Source organism: Pistacia vera, unplaced genomic scaffold, assembly GCF_008641045.1.
Source record: "Pistacia vera cultivar Batoury unplaced genomic scaffold, PisVer_v2 Contig298, whole genome shotgun sequence".
Lineage (NCBI taxonomy): Eukaryota > Viridiplantae > Streptophyta > Magnoliopsida > Sapindales > Anacardiaceae > Pistacia > Pistacia vera.
The window spans coordinates 976,934-989,973 of NW_022196110.1; the positions used below are offsets into that span (position 1 = coordinate 976,934).

Here is a 13,040-nt window from a genome sequence, read left to right on the forward strand (position 1 = left end):
AACAAAACGATTTCTAGTTCAGCTTTCACTTCATAACAATTTTTTTTTATTCTTATTTATAATATAATTTCTCATATTTTATCAAAATTTACCCAATCATATCATATTATATTATTAAAAAAAAAAAACAAAAAAGTCTTTGGTACAACAAAATGTTGGTGAGAAAATACAGAGTACTAAAATAAGTGAAAGTCGGTTTGAAAGTAAATCCAATTTTAGATGGGAAAACTGGAAAAGTGTAGTGGCCAAATTCAAATTTTCTGACAACAAATTGTTCATTATTTATAGATAGGACGAGATAAGTTAGAATTATTCACATGAACAAATGTTATGAGATTCTTGTTAAAACTATATATTAAACTTATCAAATATTATGGAATTTGGTTCTTTCCAATTTCCATATTAGCTCAAAACCTTATCTACATGATTACATGATTTTAAGTTTAGGAGTTTGCGTGTTTGTGTTTAGTGTCCGTTTAAGTGTTGGAGTGCCTAGGGTTGTATACGAGCTAAGTCGACTAGAATATTACGGTGCTTGAGCTCGGCTCGTGAAGATTTTACCGAGCTCGAGCTTTGGAATCCCAAGCTCGAGCTCAGGCTCGCAAGGGGATTATGAGCTTTTGAGCTCGAGCTCAGGCTTGAATTCGAGTTCGAGGTCGAATTGTAACATCAATACAAATTTATATGAAATTCCAAAACCAGATTGCATCATCAAATATCAGAACCAGAATGCATCATATAAATCTAATCTTAATGATTCAACAAATGCATCATATAAAGGTAGATTGCGTCAAATTGCATCAACGAAAATTCAAGAAAGGCATCATCATATATGCATCATAGAAAATTCAAGAAAGGCAATAGATCTGTAGAGTTGCAAATGAATATTCTCCCTTCTTCGACGGATGAGCCTTTTTCTTGCTTAAACGAGCTTGGAACTTCAAGAAAAAAGACACACCACATACCTCTTAAGCGAACCTACTTAGGCCCGCGAACTTATTCAAACTCAAAAGCTCGAGTGAGCTTGTGAGCTCACGAGACGAGTACTGGCAGGTTTGATACTCGGCTCGTTGACAATTCAAACAGTTTGAGCTCTGTCAAGCCAAGCTCGAGCTCCATTAGAGCCGAGTTTGAGCTGCTTGTGAGTAGCTCGGCTTGATTGTAGCCCTAGGAGTGCCTACGTTGAGAATTTCGTAGACTCTAACTTCATTGATAGGTTTGTTAAGAAGATCAAGATTACAGATATTGACAAATTACTTTCTACTTATTTTTGGCTTCCAAGCTTAGACCTAGAGTTTATACTTTTTGGCCGAGGATGGAAGATTAAAGAATCTTTCTCATCGTCCAAACCTAATCAGATAATCAAATTACACGATTAAACATATTGGTCGACTCTAATTCAAAATTTGACGTTAATATACTCAAACAAATTAATAAACCTTGATGATATAAGAAAAAGTATTACTAATAAAAAAAAAAAACTAATTATAAAAACATAATAAACTTTGTTATAGAAAAATAAAATAATTAAAACACTATTACAAATCATGGAGTAAAAAGTGATGTATATATTATAAAGAAGAAGAAATAATGGGAGTCCACGAAGATTAAGGTAGGTGATGTAATGCAGTTGGAAAGCTAAAGAATTAATTAATAAATTGACTTTGATTAATTAAAATTTTTGGAAGGATTTACTGCTCGACTGTAACTTCATATTAAATTTTTTAATTATTATTCTCCTAAATTAAAATAAAAAATGTTGATGCTGACACATTACCGAACTTCTATTAATATTATAATTTCTTGCTGTTGGGTTGGTAGGTTGTTGACATTTGGCTGATTAATTTCTTTAGCTTTTTTTTTTTTTTTTTTTTTGGCCTATTTTACTGGATTTTTTTTTTTTATATTATTTACTTATTCCAATTTTTATTTAAAAATAGTGGAAAAATACTATAATAATCACAGTACTTTTTTGTAGGCAATTTGGTTACATTTAAAAGTGTTTATATGATTTTAAATGAGCATTTATGGTTATTGAAGAAATTCAAATTTTGAGTTTTTCTATAGTCTCTATTCAAATTTTAAATTCGACTTGATATATTCTTCTATATTAAAGACCTTTTGATAAAAAAAATATTATAATTTTTTTTTACATTTTCTTAACCAATCAATTATCAAAATTTTAAAAAAGTTTTACGTTCCCTAAAGGACTAAATTGAAAATGGAAAAAAAAAAAAGAACCAAAATATAGTAATATATTATAATGAAAAACTGCACATCAGTATCTTTATTAAGACAATATCGTGTTATTAATAAAATATGAATTAAGTAATAATTTTTTTTTTTAAATATTAAGTACTCTCTGTTTAGCATATTCATCGGAATTTTAACTATTTTAGGTTTTATATATATAATTTCAAAGAAATATTTAAGTTTAGAATAAAATATAATATTTTTTAATAATATGATAACATACTTGAAATATTAAAACTTTAAAAATGTCCCAAAAAAGCTCATTAAAATAGTTAAAATTTTAGGTTAATATACTTCAACGACTTTTTCCTTATTCTAATACAATATTTTTGAGTTAAAATAAGAAAAAAAAGTGCCTATCAAGTAGATATTAAAATCTTACAAAACGTTACAAGGCTTAAAATACATTATATATGTAATTAAAATAGGTAAATTAATTACATACCATTTTCCTAAAAACCTCACAAATTTCGATATAAATTAATTAATTTGAATCAATCAAACAATTGAAGAATCTTCCGTGTTTTATCTTGCAATAATACTGCACTTACAACGTTTTTTACTAGATTTTTCTCATAAACGCGACGTGTTAGTTTGTAATAGTCAGTTTGTAATAAGTCCTGTTTACCCAACAATGAGTCCTACTTGATCAATGCGAACTAACTATTACGAACTGTTGTTAACGTTGTGAGAAAAAATTGTGAGAAGTGTTTGTCAATCGAGACCCATTATGAACTGATCAATTACGAACTAATATGTCGCGTTTGCGAGATAAATTAGTAAGAAAGTTGTGAGTGCGGTATATTGATAAATGTGTATATATTACCTACTTAAAGATCCCATACCATTTATCTAATAAAAATAATAATTAAAAAAAAAGTGTCAAAAAGGGGCATAAAATCGGGTTGTAGTTTGAACGGGGGATTGAATAAAGAAATGAATCTGTCTTCCAATGGTGGCGTTGGTCAAAGTGGGTCGCTTCATTAAAAAAAACCGGCTATAGCAACCGGTAGCCTGTCCGGCTGTCCCCAACCTTGCAAGTTGCAACCATCGATTAACACTTGGGCTACTTCTATTAATTACATACATAACCCACCGACTATCCTTTTCTCTTTTAATGTCATTTATTCCTATATTTTAAAAACAAAATCCTGAAATTTAATAACCCCAGTAAATAGTGAATGTGAAAGCGCACAGTTAAGTAGGCAGGGAACTTTTGTACAATAAGATGGTCGTTGAGAATACAATTTTCAACGCATTAATTAATCCTTTATCTACTTATTTCATAAGTTATTTATTTATAATTTAAATTCTTCAATTTTTACCCTATTATAAAAAGAGTTAATGACATATTCTCACTCAAATAATGGTTTACTGACACTTTTTCACCCACAGATTTTTGAAATATCACTTTATTACGAAAGTTTCTATTTTGACAACGAATATAAAACAAACTCGATTCAAGTTGTTAGAACTTTTGAAGAAAGGGAGGTTGATAAGTCTTTTGGTAGTGAAATATTAGATTTTTGTAGTTGGAATAGATCGGAATTTGACTTGGGAGGGATGGTCGTACAAACCCTAATTGCTCGATTGTTAGGGATTGACGGGGTCGACAAGAGTAAAATTTGAGAGGATTTGGTAAGTGATGACCGGGAAAGAGAATAGTGGTGGTGTTGAATTACTACGATGCCAGAATCGAAAACGAAATATAAATTCAGATAGTAAAATAGTATTCTAAAAATTTATGGGTGTGAAAGTGTCATTAAACTACTATTTGGGTGGAAAAAAGTCAAATTTACTCTTATAAAAACAAAAGTCTTTGGTACACCACATCTTGGTACGAAAACCAGAAAGTAAAATTGGGTTAGACCGTTAAGAGTGTGAATCCAATTATAGATGGGAATCTGTAGTCGCCAAACTATAATTTCGGTTGGACTCATTTTCCTTACAATAAATTTTGAGGTACCACAAGCTCAAGTTAAAATGATTCACATTCGCATATATTAAAAGCTTCATGTTAAAACGCGTCTTCTTCGGTATTAATGTGTCTCACATTCCATAAAATCTTCAACGCTTGTTTGTTCATTTTGTGAGTTCTAGAAGCTCAATTCAAAGAAAAAGAAAAAGTCGTGATCTCAAGGGGAGCTTTCCTATAACAACCCATTGTCGTAGTCTTATAGGTCAATCATGGATAAAAATATTATATTCATGTCCAACGGAGAATCAAAACCTGGAATTATAGATTTGATCATTTATAATCCCTTTGGTTCGTCTTTACCGTTAAACTACCTAAGAGTGGTATAAATAATATTGTTTAAAAATAGTTACAAAAAGATTATTTAATACGTTTATGAGAAATAAAAAAAAAAATTACAAATCATGGAATAAAGTCGTGTATAATACATGATAGAAGAGGACCTAGATCTAACAAATTAAATATGTTTAAAAAAGAAGAAGAAGAAATAATGGGAGTCCACGAAGATTAAGGCAGCTGATGTAATGCAGTTGGAAAGCCAACTGTTAATTAATGTTATCATTGACTTTAATGAGCTTACTACGCAACATGTAAAGTTGATATTTTAACTTAATTTAATCAATTTTGAATTTTATGGGTCCTGTTAATAAAAACATTTTATTGGGTTGGTTGCCTATTTTCCCTGGAATTTTATTTTTATATAATTGTTTAGATTGGGATATTTTCTAGAGGTGGGCAAAAGTTAGGCCCGACGGTCCTAGGCCCAGGCCCAACTAGGACCGGTCCTGGGCCTATCACTTTTCTGAAGGCTCGAACCAATCCCAGCCTAAGCCTGGTCTGTTTAGGACCAGTCCTATGGACTTGAAAATTTTTAATTTGCCCCTTAATTGTAAAAATATTTTTAACCCCTAAATTTATTATTTATTTCAATATTATAGTTATTTGTTAGGGGTTTTTGGTAATTGGGTTAGGGGGTTTTTGAAATTAACCGTGCCCGGGCTTGGAGGAGGGATCGGCCTGGGCCCGATCACCCCTCACCAAAGCCTGGTCCAGTCCTTGGACCGGTCCTGGGACTGGTTTTTGGGCTCGGGCTTTTTAGCCCAGCTCTAATATTTTCATTACACCAATTCTTTATTTCAAAAAATAAAAAATACTCAAATGTCACTTCTACTCTGATTTTCTCTAATTAATATTTGATTTTATTTGAAATATTTTGGTCAGTTAATACTCTTTTGCTTTTAAATGGGTTAGGCTGAGCCCGACCCAAGCCCAGTCCAAACTCCAGTAAGCCCAACTTAAGTACACCCAAAGAAAGTAAGAAAATAAAAAAAGAACTTTGCATAAAATTGTACCCAAACAACTACAGGAAATACAAAAGCAACAGTTGTGGAAAATCTTGATACAACATTAATCAAATGTCACACATATAAATAATTGGCAAAACAGAAGTTCAATAATTGAGAACAATCACCCTCTTACTATACAAAAAAAAAAAAAAAAACAAGGCAAAATTTCTATCTTGTCTGGAAATTTAATAGCTTAATCCCTAGAGCAAAGATAAATGCAAAGAGCACAGTGAATAGAACAACAACAACTCCAACTACACCCAGAAAATCATGCTTGTAACCAAAATAATCATCCAAAAATTGCTTCACTGTGTCACCATTGTCAAGTTTATCTTCTATATCTCCGAATTGTGATGCCACCAACCCGTATATCGTCCAAGAAATAGGGCATCCCCAAAAGTACCATCGCCACCATATAGGAATTCTCTGTGATCACACAAGTTCAGAAACGAAAAGGAGTTAGTTGATGATTGGATATTTATGAGCTAAGGAAAGGTAACATTTGAATGCAGGCGGGAATCGGGTACTTACAGGTCTTGGGACAATGAATCCAGAAAAGAGGTTCCATAACTCGTAAAAGGCAAAGGCGACGACAGCAGCAATGTGGTGGTTTGGTGTCATGGCGACAGCCATCATGCCATAGAAGGTGAAGTACATTAAAGATACAAACATGAGGAAAAAATACCAGAAGAATTTGCCGGCGTCCCAGTCAAATGATATCATTGCATAGACTAGAATGCCATACATTACAGATTGAGCAAAGATATAAGGAATCTCAACCACAACCTGGATGAAGGAAAACAAAAATGTTAAATTCCAATGTCAAACTCACAAAGAGTTTTATACATATATATCGAGGATGTAACATGGGAAAAATATTTACTTGTGCAAAGGCATATGACATTGGTGAATACATTCCAGCTGCTTTTTCTCTGTAGAATACTGTCCTTTCAACAGCCACTGCTGGCTGCACGGCTGTGGCATTCTGGACACCAAGGAAGAGAACAGCCGCATACATGGAACCCATTGCATTGAAAAGATCTTGTCGTTTGCTCCTATCATTTAAAATGTCAAAACATGAGATTTATAGGTAGAAGAAACTATATTACTATGAACTATTATGTTTGAATATAATGTAGTGATATTCTAGTTGTTACTTGTAACTCACGTTTTGGTGCCCAAGTCCCAGAACATTGTCCCGAATGTCACAGCTATGAAGAAGGTGAACAGAAATCTGACAGCAGTGTATGATGTATTCCGCCAGTATGAACAACGTTGTTTCCATAAGGATGCCATACATTGGGTGACAAAAGATTGGGAGAATTGAGTAGGGAAATATAAGTCCTTTGAACCTGGAACAGGCTTGCTTAAATCCCTAATGAGTGCTTTGTTTCTCCTGAAAGAGAATGACTCAAATCAGATATAAATTTAAGCTAGCAACAATAGAAAAGCAGTCATGTTCTGTTCGTGGCACAGTGGAGATGATGAACTTACTGATACAGTTCTGAGTTTTTGAAAATTTCAGCAAAATCAACCCCCAAAGCTATTTCTTGTGATTCACTGGTAATTTCCAACATCCAAGTGGCTGGATTGTAACCATCTTTAATTTTAGGAACTCCTTGAATTCCCTACAGAAAAGGAATGCACATGCCTCAGCAAGTTTCATAGTTTAATTGGAAGTTAAATTTTCATTCTTTTTAATTTGTGAGTGCCGTTCATCATAACATACCTCAAAATACTTTATAAGAAGGTTAGACTGGCGACCCAATGGCCCAGCATATATCGCTTGTCCCCCTCTCTTCAGTAGGAATAGCTGCAATGCAATGTTTGAGTTAGTATCAAACTATCATACTCGCAGATCCAGAATTTGAACCTCCAGTATTAAGACTACTCACCTCATCAAAGGCTTCGAATATGTCAATGCTTGGCTGATGAATGGTGCACACCACTGTTCTTCCTGTGTCCACTGTGTTCCTAACTGTTCTCATAACAATGGCAGCAGCTCGTGCATCTAGACCTGAAGTTGGTTCATCCATAAAGATGATTGAAGGGTTTGCCACAAGCTCAACTGCAATGGTAAGCCTCTTGCGCTGCTCAGTTGACAGACCGTCGATACCAGGCAAACCAACTAGTCCTTGTCTCAATGTATTTAATTCCACTAGCTCCATGACTTCCTCAATGAACATCTGCAAACCACAGGTACATAAGAGTTAGTACAATATATACAACTTTAGTTGCTTCTGTCTGACTTAGCTGGCTTAATTTGTTTCATCTTTAAATGAAACAAAGAGAAAAAATGAAAATAAACGTTGGAACAGAGAGGTTTTCTTTACCAACCTTTCTAGTTTCATAATTGACTTCAGGGGGTAATCGAAGCCACGCTGAGTAGAGCAGGGATTCATATACTGTTACATAAGGAGAGTGGATATCATTTTGCTCACAGTATCCCGAAATACGAGCAAATGTCTCTTGCTTCTTTGGGTACCCAGAAATTGTGATGGTCCCCTCAATGTATCCGCCAGTTTTCCTACCAGCCAATACATCCATCAGAGTGGTTTTACCAGCACCACTAACACCCATCAAAGCAGTAAGAACACCTGGCCTGAAAGCACCACTCAAACCATTCAGAAGCCTCAGTTTGTCTTCAACAACACCTTGAAGTTTCATTTCCTGCATAGTTTCATTAAAACATATAGCCATCAAGTCTGGACTACATTACATCATAACCATATACCATCGCAACATTTGGATATATGGAAATTTAGAAAAACTTAAGATTACCTTTGGCATGTCAACCGAGTATGAAATTTCATCGAATGTAATGGAATGTGGTTCAAATGGAAGAACCATTCCTTTTTTCTTTTGATTACTTGACTGTGCAGCTGCCCCTGTGATTGGTATATCAGTTATAATTTATGTATCTTCAAAAGTCCTAGTGAAAAATTTGACATACATAAAACACAAACACTACTAATGAGTTTAATCACCTGAATGAGGTCTGTGACTAGAACTACTTGCATGAGTTGATAACTGAATAGATCCTCCAGTTCTGTTATCATGTTCATTACTCTGAGATTCCTCTGGCAAAACTGCCTGAGGCCTACCAAATGCTGCGCAGTTTTTACACAAATTAGAACACAGTCTCTTATCTTTTCAGAAAGAGTCAAAGTGACGATAGTAAAGATACTCACGGTTGAGAAAAGTGAGAGCCAAAGTGTAGCCGAAATTGAACAGCAGGGTAAAACCAACCATAGCCCCTACTCCTATCCAATACCAATACGAATATGGGAAGAACCCTCGAGACTTCATAACTGCAACTCCCAGTGGTTCCATTGAAACACTTGGCACAATCTTCAGTATAAAAAAAAAATTTCAGGAATAAGAAGATTATCAGATAACAAACACACAAATGCCAACAAGTCATTCTTGACATTACCTTTTTCCAACCATGTCCAAGGAACTCATTAACAACTAGAGCATTCTGGGCATACATCAAAGGTGAACACCAGTAAGCCCATATCCACCAGTCCTTAACATCCTCTGTGTTATCAAACAAGAAAACGGAAAGGTAACATTAAGATTTGAGAAAGATTTAACATCTTTTAAGTAAATATCTGTACTTCTCTTACTTCGCGAAATGATGAAGCCACCCAACGCAAAAAGCAGCAGCAATACATATGAACCGTATGTATTAGCAATGACCATGGTCCTGCCCGCTGCTGCAATGAGTCGGAACAATCCAGAGGCCATTTGGTTGACAATTAAGAGCAATAATAATTGCTTTCCAAACCTGCAACAAGTAGATTACCATTTAAAAAAGTTGAATTTATAGAACAATTGCGTAAAACAAAACCTTTATTTTCTTACCTTCCAACATTAGAATCAAATCCTATTACATAATAGGTTAAGAATACCCAAACACCAGCCTCTACTAATGAGACGGGTATCTTGAGGATCCATGTTGGAAGAGCATACGCCCATGATGGATAGAATCGGAGATCTCTTTGCTTGTAGAAAACAGGAAGCTTTACTATGGTCATGGAAATCTCTGACATTCCATTGAACATAATCATCATAGCCGTGAAGAAACAGGCGCCGGTGTAAATCATTCCATCTGAATATGTATCTCTATGCATCTTGGTTCGGAAGAACAGTGTCATAGCAACAAATGCCATTACCGAAAGCTAGTTGTAGGGGAAAAAATCAGTATTAAATATTGTCACATTAATAAATGACTAAAATGAAAAATCAAATAATAATACCCACTTGGCCAAGCTTGAAGTAGTAAACAAATGAATTCCTCTTCATCAATAAATATTCTCTAGAGATGCAAGCTTTCAACAATTCTTTCTTGTTGACACCATATGTTTTGGTTGTCAAAGCTGCAGGGTGGCTCTTACTCTTATCAAATGGAGTTCCAAGCTCATCACCAAGTTTCCGACCCACATGGAAAGATTGAAATGCATCAGAGAATTCCTTCACTGTTATGAACCTGTAAGGCTCATCTTTACTTATCCAATACTGCTGCTGATCTTTCCTTGATGTCACCTGCAACATTTCAATGTTAATGAAGATTCAATATGAACCTTTAGATGTCCAATTGTACATAAATAAAGGAAAGAAACGCTCAAAAAGACCTCCATTAGCACATACTTCTTGCAGGAAGTCAGCCACGCCTTTTCTCTCAGGACATTTGAAGCCCATGGACTCAAAAAACTCTAGGACTTGTTCTCGAGGACCCTGGTAGACAATTTGACCCTCAGATAGAAGGATAATGTCATCGAAGAGATCGTAAGTCTCTGGTGCTGGCTGGAGGAGAGAGATCAGAGCGGTTCCATCAAGGATGTGAATGGTTTGCCTCATACAATTCACAATTTGGAAAGTTGTTGAACTGTCCAAACCAGTAGATATCTCATCCATGAACAGTGCATTCGCCGGTCCAACCAGCATTTCACCTGAAATAATCCAGTATAGAAAATGTTTATATGCTTAAACTGAAAAAAACTGAAATTTTTATCTGTGTCTTCAATTTAAATGAACTAAGAAACTTTGGTAATTACCTGTTGTAACTCTCTTCTTTTGTCCTCCTGAGATACCTCTAAACATTTCATCACCCACCAAGGTATCAGCACAGACTTCCAGTCCTAAAATCTGTAAATTTAAGAAGGAAAGTAATTATCCTCACTGATTGATAATGGTTCCTTATATTAAATTGGTTTGACCATGATGTAAATTACCTTTAGAACATAATCAGTGACCACACTGGCTTCTTCGCCTGCGGTTGCTGCCGCCTGAGACATTAGAATTGACCAAGAAATATAAGAAACTCAATCACCTTGAGTGCAACTAACTGAGCACAAAATATAATCACTGATTCAGAGAATGATTTGACATGGAAGGAATGAACTGATCATCAAATTTCATCAATTATTGTTTCCTTGTAATGCAATAGGTTAAAGGCTACACATCTGAAACAAATTTCAGCTTCTCTCACCTTCATGTAGACATCAATATCAGGGTCAGGCTTGATATTGCTGCTTTTTCTCTTCTTGACAACCGGATAACATCTCTTCATTTTCACAAAAGGAGTATCAGTTTGCTAAAACTAATAAAAATCATCAAAGTTGGAAAGAAGAAATCAATCCATAAACTAACCGTAACGGGTTCCGACCCCCTGGCATCTTGCAGAGAAGGCCAGGTTTCCCTGACAGCATTTCTCCTATATGCACATCATGTTGACCAATATAAGCAGCAGTTCTCTGGGGCACAAACTCATGCATCTCATGGCCATTATATGTCACCCTACCATTACTCTGCAGGAGATAATTCACCTCTCAAATTAGAAATATTAATCAACATATGCAAAAAATTTAAGCTTTGATTACCTAAAATTCTACCTGTAGACTGGAGTCAAGCTTCCCAGCCAAAGCTAACAATAGGGTTGTCTTTCCAGAGGCTGGAGGGCCCAAAAGCAATGTCATTCTGCAACAAATGAGAAATGATCCCCAAATATTCAGAATCTACATTCAGAACACAAACCTTAGTTAAAATTCAGTTCTCATTACTCACCTTCCTGGCTTGATAATTCCACTGACGTCCTGAAGAATTTGCAAATGTTTCTTTCTAGTTTTAAGAATATTGGCATAAGTCAAGAAACCCTTCAAAACAAATTCCAAGAAAGTAAAATGTTAGTAAATCTTAACCAGAAACGGATACATAAATTATTTTACAATATTTATGATTCATATCTCTAAGCTGTTACCTCATTATGTTAATGAAGAAGTTAATGATGTAGGCAAAGCTCTACTTCCCACATATGTTTCTCCCTCCACGTTCAGATGCTCGAATCGAACTTCAATTTTCGGAAGCTCAATTCCAACTGATAACAAAAAATCACGGACAAAGAAAAACGACACTAAATTCTCAAATAAAACCGAATTGATAGAGCTATTCTCCGGAAAGAAAACTCGAAAGAATGACAGAAAATGAAGAAAAACTTACTTATCAATGCGGTTCTTGAGCTTCAGGAGGAACTGCTCATTATCAGTTTCAGCAATCTTCACCAACCGTTCAATCAACTGCTGCTTTTCATGATATCCAAGATTGTGTATATCAATTTCACTCGACCACCTCCTGCAGTTACCAATATCCCTTTTCTCAAACGATCAAAGTTGGTAATTTCTCTAATGCAGCCCATTTTAAGCCTCTTCATCATCTCCTCCTCTCGAAGACCTGGAAAACACGTCCATGTGTTGCCGCTTCTCCAGAAGGAATTACTTCCTCCTGCACGTAAACTACTTCCCGCTCTGTAGATATCCCCCTATCCATTGCTGAAGCTCTCAACCCACCGAAACCTTCAGCCTCTTTTCTTCTTCTTCTTCTTTTTTGTTTAAGTTAACAAGAAAAGAAATCAAAGAACCGAAGTGGGGGGCTCTTTGCAAAACAGTATAGTGCAGAAATATTTATATTGCATGCAACGTTTTTCTTACGATCTCTTTATAAAGTAGCAGTGTTCATGCTGTAAAGTGAGATTATAAATAATAGATCGAAGATGTGAATAAAGAACCGAATCTCCTTGGCTGCATAGCCGGCTCCCAAAAACTTTTTATTTTTTGTAATTTATTATTAAAATATATAGATTTAAGTATTTAATCCTGTGGTAAATTTCATCTAATTGTTAGTATGCTCCAACACTTAAATCAATTAGTTAGAGAATTCAATTTATGCTCCAAAACTCGTGTGATTATTTTGTTTATATCGTATGCCTAATTTATAATAGAGTAATCCTGCACCTATAATCTAATCTCATAACATTCTCTTATAACCTTAACTTATGTGATAGTTGAGTTGACAATTATCATATCAGCTCTCACCATACCTTAGGCCCTAAATAACTTTGATTAAACATAAATGATTGTTTATTAGAGATGAACGACCGTTCCTTTTCAAGAAATGACTGTTTTTTA

The 13,040-nt window shown here is 34.8% G+C and overlaps 1 pseudogene; it reads right to left on the reverse strand.

Annotated features, from left to right (window-relative positions):
- Positions 1–5,598: 5,598 nt before the first annotated feature.
- Positions 5,599–12,402, reverse strand: LOC116135326 (annotated as a pseudogene).
- Positions 12,403–13,040: the final 638 nt, after the last annotated feature.